The sequence below is a fragment of the Lissotriton vulgaris genome, chromosome 5 (assembly GCF_964263255.1).
Source record: "Lissotriton vulgaris chromosome 5, aLisVul1.2, whole genome shotgun sequence".
Classification (NCBI taxonomy): Eukaryota; Metazoa; Chordata; class Amphibia; order Caudata; family Salamandridae; genus Lissotriton; species Lissotriton vulgaris.
Window position 1 is genome coordinate 1,293,718,908 of NC_141693.1, and position 8,443 is coordinate 1,293,727,350.

An 8,443-nucleotide genomic window follows, 5' to 3' on the forward strand; every position below is an offset into this window, starting at 1 on the left:
CCTTGGTCTGTTCAAATACATGAACATAGAGGTTCGCTAAACTAGGAGCGAAGACACTACCCATGCTTGTACCAGATGTTTGAAGGTAGGTAGTGTCTTCGAATTTGAAATAATTTTATTTCATTGCTAGTTCAACAGCTAGGTTCATGATAAAAGGAACCGGTGTTACAGATTGTAAGTTCTTCTCTTGTAGAATAGTGCCTATGACCAAAAGAGTCTCTGTCTGGGGAATCAATGTATAAAGCGATTCTACATCGAATGAGACGAGGAGGTCAGTTGTGATGTCAAAGTCAATGTCCGGAAGGAGCCGCAGGATGTCCTTGGTATCTTTAAGGTAAGTAGGCATTTCTCTTACTATTGGGTTCAAGAAATGGTCCACAAAAGTGGATAAAGGTTATAGAACTGAACCGATTCCGGAAATTATAGGTCTCCCAGGAGGTGGTCTCTGTTGTTTATGGACCTTTGGGAGACAGTAAAAGTATGGAGTTGATGGATGAGAAGTGCACAGATATTGACCTTCCTGGGGAGTAATCCATCCTTCCGATGTGGCCTCTTCCACCAATTGACCGATCTTGGTTTTCAATTTGTCTGTGGGGTCCTCTTTTAATGGAAGGTATGATTTTCGATCCTGGAGCTGCCTTAGACATTCTGTACGATAAGTTTCAGTGTCCAAAATGACAATCGCACCGCCTTTATCCGCGGGCTTTATTGTGATGGTTTCATTAGATGTTAAAGAACGAAGGCTAGTTTTTCTCTGTTGGGTAGGTTCACATAAGGACTAGGTGATTTGGTCTTAAAGAGTATGTCAATGTCATTCTCAACTGCCTCTTCAAAAGTCTGGACCCGTGCTGGTAAACCAATAGTTGTAGGGTTAAAAGTAGATGGTTTTTTTAAACCAGTATTCACATCTGGCTGTGCCATTTCGGTTGAGTCTTGTTTGGCGAAGAAATAGTGCAGCCTGATCTTCCTAAAGAACTTAGCTAGTTTACTTGTGCTGTGAAATGGTCACCATTATTAGTGGCTACAAAGCCTAACCCTCGGTTTAAGAGACTCTCTTCATCATCCGATAGAGAGTAGGAACTGAGGTTAATCACGAGGCTGGCTGGTTTGTCCCGCTGCTCGTTCCTGCATTCTCCTGCGGTATCTTTTTTGCCATTCCTCAGGTCCATTGTCGGTTGCTGTACCGGTGTGGTCCAGCGGACCTGTGGTCCCTGCCCTGGTCTTCTCCTGCCTCTGTTCGTCCTGGGGCCAAACCCTAAAAAAGGCGGGACTCCTGGGGCTTGTTGCATTTGGTGGGGAAAGAAAGAAGGACCCATTTGGGGAGGGAAGTTCGGGCCATACATCCATGGGCCTGGCTGCCAAAACGGTTGGAATTGGTTTTGGTTGAAATTAAAGGGATTTCCTCTTCGTCCTCTACTATTGCCACGTCCCCTAATCGGGGTAGAGCCATTGCTGTATTGTGATGTGTCAGAATCACTTGAGTTTTCGTCAGAGCTCAAGGTGGCATATGTAGAACCTCCTCGGCGTCCGTTGTGGTTAAATGATGGAGCCACATAGGTGTCGCTGGTATATGGTAGAAAATATAGCCAAATCTTTTTTAAATTTCTCTAATTTAGAGAAAATAATTGATTCTTTGAATTCATTGTTCTTTTTGTTATTCTCATCTTGTCCAGTCTTAAATAGTGCGGACTTTATGGTAGCTTTGATTTTCCCTTCGAGTAGTTGTATTTCTATGAGTATTTTGTCAGCAACACGTTTTGCGGTTTTTATAATAAGGACTAGCCAGTCCCTTGTACACCGCCAGGCAATCATTGACCAATCTTTAAGGAACTCCTTATCGTCCAAGAATAATCTTGGTGCATTGGTCACAATTAGTCCTGACCGTGCACAGTTACCGCGTAAGTACTCTGCCATGGTTATACCGTGGACTATAGTCCTTGAGTGTGATTTTTTTAACAATAAGATCTTATTTCACCCATCATCATTATTTCTCACTACAATGGGAATACAGTCCAGTAAACTAGGATTCTCATCAAGGATGTTCTGTACTTCGGCATCTTCGAAAGCTAAACCACAATTTGTGGCCATCTTTCTTAGGACAGAACAGAAAAATTACTTGATTACAAGATTCAAGAAACAGAGATTAGAATTGTCAGAAGGGAGATGGTACCCTCACGGGAGTGGTGGAACAGATCGACAACTGATGGGAAAATTTTCACCTTGAGTACGTGTCTCCCAGTACAGTAATCACATGAATTTTGTTATATAATATCACGTGGTGTCACTGAATAATTTAGTTCACAACTTTTTTTGTCATGTCAATGGTTGTTTGGGATTAGAGTTTTTTTTTTACTGCTAGATACTTTCTGTGCAAATGGTCGGATATACTTCTGGTGGAGGGAGGCAAGGAGTTCCAGAGGGCCGACACGATCTCCTCAAATAAGCGCCCTCCGGCTCTGGTTCTGCGAAACCTGGAGACCTGCGCCAGATGGAGTTCAGCCGAGCGAAGAGTACACATAGGAGAGTAAGGAAGGCATTGATCGCTCAAAATCGCTGGGCAAGTGCAAGCACACACACAAGTAGCAGCAGTGTAAGCGCCCCTCACGCACAAATCAGGAGAAGTGCAAGCTTCCCTCGCATGCATGCATGACAGATGCAGGAAAAAGGCAAGTAACACAATCTCCCCCCCCCCCCTTCAGTGTAAAGCAGCAGCAGTGGAAGTGTCCCTCACACTCAGGATAGGTACAACACTGGTGACAGCAGTGCAAGCCCCAGCACAACAGGTACAGCATCAGTGCAAGCTTCCTTTGTACACAGAACAGGTGCAGGAGTGACACACAATGATGGTGACAGTCATGCAAGTTTCCCCCCACACACACACAACCGGTACCGCATCTGCAAGTTTGCCCTCTCTCATCAGTGAGGTGTTGCACTTGCACTGACAATGTCATCATACCTTACAGTGCAGGGGGAGATGTCAAGAAAGCGACGTCGTGCCCCCCTGGGTCCAGTAAAACAAGGCAAAAAGCCGACTAGGGTTGCAGATAGTGGTTCAACATAACAGCACTTCAGGCACAAGAATTTTGGGTTGGAGCATAGGATTAAATTCCTCCATTGATGTAACTGGTTACAGCGTTCCACATTGCTGGTGTAGCTGGTAATTTTTCAATTGTTGGGATTATTTGGCCGAGAGGGGAAAATATCAAAACACCCCTGGTGGAGCGAGGTGGCAAAAACCAAATTTTGTATACCCCCAGTAAAATCAATGTTCCATAACGTTAACAATTTACTAATAGTGTGATGTGGTGAAATAATCAACTGTAGTATAAGATGCATACACAAAATATACACGGGAATACTAATCTTGCCTGCATGAAGCTATATAATTAACTAATATATGTTGTAATTGTGATGTGAAATAATGCATAGCTTGAATATAAATATATGCAGTTTAAATATGCTTATTGTATATGTTTTGTGCCAGAAAGTCATCGGATATGAGAGTATAAAATGCATTTATGTGGCTTACCTGCTAGGTAATAACTAATGGAGAAACATTAGTATGGTGGGAGGTAAACAGAAGGGCGTTAGTTCTATATTTAACATAAATTTGTGTTTGTTTCTATGATAGTTCCAAAAGTGGCCACTGAGGCCTACTAAGAAAATGGCCGTTCTGATGAACTGCGAGCGAATGATAAACTGCGCATGTGCATCCAAAGCCTGCAAGCGCGAGTGAGCTGCCTGTGCTCGGATGGGAGGTTCAAGGCTGCCTTGCCCTGGAAGCCAGGATGGTTGCCAAAATATGGACAGTCGAGTGTTCAAAACATGGGAAAGCAATGCGACGTTGCGAGTTAAGGAAGTGACCAGGCCAAAGACTGTCCTAAACAAAGCAGTATTATAATTTTGCTGATTCACCGTGAATATGATGTTGTAATGGTGAGGAGATGCTCACCCACCCCAAATTGTCCAATCAGAACCCGAATTGGTGATGTTAGATACTTTTTAGATAGATTAAGTTAGGAAATTAGCGTATAAAAACCCCTGATTTTGCTCAGAGGCATCGCTCCTTTCGATTTCCTCTGGAGATGCTGCTGGACTCAAGATCGATTCTTGGATGTAAGATTTCTTTAATGCTTGTTGGTTTTCTTTGAAGGACTTTAAGAATAAGGTGAAGGTGTTAGTTAGGGATGTTAGAAGAAAGTGAATTTGAAACTATCTGTTCTGTGCTAAAACTTCCCAACTGAACTTTTTAAATAAATGTCTATTTCTGAGCTCTTAAATAAATGATCATTTTGAAGATTTTACTGAATAAAGAATTAATAAATGCCTAAATGTCAGTCATACTAAAAGTTTGCTTTGAATAAAAATTAGATAAATGGAGAAATAAAAGCTGGTCTTGTATTTTCCTACGCCTGATTTTCGTTCTAGCAGATCCATTGCCACAATGGTGGTGTGTCTGAATAAAAAGGTGTTTAATGAAACCATGGTAAATCGTTTTAAACTAAAGGTGTAAATAATAAAATAGTTAATTAAATCTAGACACCCGCCAATGTTATGGTAGGACTCCTGGTTCTTTGGCCAAATCTCTGAAGTCGAGTTAAATGAACAGAGAAAGTGTGCAGTGTAATGGACCCCACTGTGGAATGAATTTGTGTTCTTAGGATTCAGGGAAATGGCAATGTTGATTTAGAATGTATTTTTGGAGTCCCGCTGTAGAACCCCCTATTTATAGATGGTGGGACTAACCAAGCCACTCTGTCTCTTTATTGTGAAACATTCTGGTCGGCCTGGTAGCCAATTGGTCATTATGGAAGCCTACTTTGCACCAGGAAGGGATGCATTTTTATTTCTTAGCCTTCTTAGATCATTTATTTGACTGACTTGAACAGAACCAGTTTATTTGTTACAATTCTCCCAAGTGGAGATTATAATGCCAGAATAAAATACCGATGTTCTTCTGTTCCACAGGTCAATGACTGCAATGATGAATAGCACATTTCTGACCCAGTATTTACTAACACTAAATTGGATTCCCGGGGAAACGCTGTCTTGCTGTTTTTGAACAATCTAATTTAAGAATGAGGAGTGTAACCATCAGGTGTGATTTTCCAGGCAGAGATACTCTATTACTGCCTCAAGCTCTTCACTGCTGGATTACACCTTTCCTAGAAGAATCCTACAGTCTTTCAAAATCTTAAAATCACTGGGTGATCACTCTCCCTAGGTAATCCCAAAGCCAAGTAATAAACTGGAATCAGTCACCCAGTGTTGACTAACGAAGATCCACGGAGTTGGCCTGGACAGAACAGTGACTTAAGGACCTGGGAGCTTTCATGAACTGACCAGCTATGTGAAGTATGGTCTGAGCTAGTTAATCTTTTTGCACAACCTTCAAATATCATAGAATAGTTCTCTATAACATTTAAGATTTGCAAGCAATCCCAACTTTTCAACAGTGAACACAAGAGGTCATTTCAACCAAATTAGGGAATGGGTAATTGGGAAGTTTAGGAATAACAGAACATTTTTTATTGAGGCAGAGTAGGAAGGCTACAAGGACAGACAACTTTTATTATGGGAAAAATATACCAGGATAAAGAAAACCTGCCAATCCCTGAAAGTTAGTAAAAACTAGGCATCACAGGAACAAAATGGGACAAAATGTTGATGATTAGGGGCAATGAAGATTTCAGAGGTTATCTGAAATAAAGGGAAAGATAAAACTACTCCCATCTCTAATACACCATGGAAAATTTACATCACATCAATCAAATACACTCACTAGAGGAGGAGCTTCTCAGTTACCCTATGATTGCCCAAGACATTGTCATTACTAGTTACTTAGTTAAAGCCATCCAAAGCAATAGTCCAAATAACAAGGTGGAGTTGTAGTTGAGAGAGCTTCATAGTGGCAGAAAACGGTTTTGCTCCCAGTTTATATGGTAATTTATTTTCAATAAGAATGGAGCCAGAAACCCGACTTGACCCAGTCCTGTTTCCAGCCCATCAAAAGAGGACTTGATAGAACACAATCACTATTGAATGTTGACCATACCAATTTCTCACAGCAAAGGTTTTGGCAAATGTTCTGCTACACAAACCTCCAAGAGTTGTTCAAGATAAATTAGATCTTACTGTTTACACAGGCTGGATTCCAGCGAGAATTGGTCCCATGAAAAACTCCCTGGTTCTTACTAATATGGCAAAGACAGAATTGAAGAAAGATTCTTCTCTTCTCTTTCGCATCTTCATAGATTTAGAGATGGCATTCAACCACTGATTAATTTGTAATAAAATAAGTGCCAGGTCCCTCCCATTGCTGCCAATGACAGTACCAACACAATTACTAATCATCACACTCCTACAAGTGATAGTTGAGTCAATTTCGGGCAGTCAAAGCTATCAGAATGGCTTGGATGGCAGTCATTAGTAATTTTTAATGTACAGGAAATTATTAAACACCTGTTGTGCTCATCTTTAAATTAGGCATACCGCGCCATCATGTGGCAGCCTGTTAAAGCACCGGTGTTGACAATTTAATGCCGGTACCGAGCACCAAAAATCACCAGCTCTAATTAAGCACTGCATTCAACACTACTGATAAGACAACTCCTCTGGTCCTATCTCGAGAAACAACAGTTTCATCCACAACTTCTCGAAGTCATCCAATTACTATTTTTATGCAGGCGATATTGTTGATACTGTTGGTAAGATCTAAAATTGTCTCTAGGGATAGAAGACAGGATTAAAATTGGAAAATACAAGTGTCACTAGAAAGTGTACATACAAATTGTTGTCTAGGCTTGAGTTTGTTTGAGTGTGTGTCAAGTAGTCTTGAATGAAACAAAAACATGCATGGTAAAACAGTTCTATGTCATCCCAAGAGGGACGGATATGCTACGACCCGACGTATGTCTTGTGTACACTGCAACTGAAACCAAGCTGTACCCGGTTGATGAGCCCATAACTAGGGCAAAACCAGTCCTGGGTTGCTTGATTTGCCGGTTCAGGGAGGACCTGGTTTGGCATTTCGGGCTCGACTGTTCCTACTTGAGCAAGGTCAAGACGATTTGCATAAAGCTGCGTTCACACTGAGGTGGCATGATGTGCAGAATTCCAGTGGATTGGGATGCAGCCCAAGTGATTATCAGTTGCTGAGATTATTTCAAGCTTTCCATCCATCACTGTTTTGTATACTGATTGTAAAGACGCAACACCAGGCAACTCTCAGAGGTCTTGGACTGGCTACACTTCCTGGAGAGCAGGGCCATAGATGTGGAAAAACTACCCTGCCAAAACAATAGAGTTGTGGGCTTCCTGGAGGGCACAGAGGAGTCCAACATGGTGATATTCCAGAAACATGCCTGAAAAACATTCACAACTGAGCAGACGCTATCAATGTTCTTCTCTGTAGAGCAAGTGCATCGTTTCCCTGCCCACTGACCCCTACCGGGCTTGCCACCACGATCAATGGTGGTCAGACTGCTTCATTCTAAGGAGAGGGATGCATTCCTTTGGGTGGCCTGACAAATACCACCACAGAATTGGAAAATAATAAAATCCATCTGTTCCACAACTATATTCTCGCCATTCAACAACAGCGTTATACTTTCCTGGGGGTGAAACGCCGCATACATGATCTGCGGCCAAAAACTCATTTCTTTCCCTGAACCTTAGTCAGCATGTAACTGTATTGAACATCACTAGGACCACGGCAACACCGACTGTCTCAAGCCATTGCCCCAAAGGTCTTCCCGGTGCCGAAGCCATCCCCTGGGCAGCGGAATAACCCACTACACAGCTCAGGTGCTGCTCCCTCAAAGAGCCAGGCACACACCGAATGCTGCAATTGCCCTGGCTGTTTCTGCCTTCTTCTTTGGCACCACTACTCCTATGGCCACCGATCAACACAGCTCCTTCAGTGAGGATGATGCAACCTCCCTGCGATCTTCGCTGGCCCACCCTGAGCTGGGCCCGCAAGTGATACCAGAGACTGCCAATGAGCTTGTCTAATTAAACTGGCCTAACACATTTGCCTCTTCTTTTTTCCACCCGGTAGGTCTTTTAAAATCTCTTTATAATAAAATGGGGCCTACAGCCAACACGCGCTACTCTGGTGCATACACACCCAATCCTGTTTCCTAGTTGCTCAGTTTCGACGTACAGCCGTTTGCCGCAGGTCATTTGTAGTTTCCACTTGATTAATTTCTTAATACCCATTACCTGATGAGATGATGACTAATATTGCCCAAGACAATGACGATGTTAAGTGTCTCTATATGTCCCATCATTCCACCCTTCTATGATGACTTGTGCTGCTCTGCCTCTCTGATACTCCTACTGTCATAAGTTCATTGACTGTACTGTACCATCTCAAATATGGAAAGAAAAATAAAGCTCAAATATATATATATGTTTTAACCATGGCTTTTAAAAAAATGGT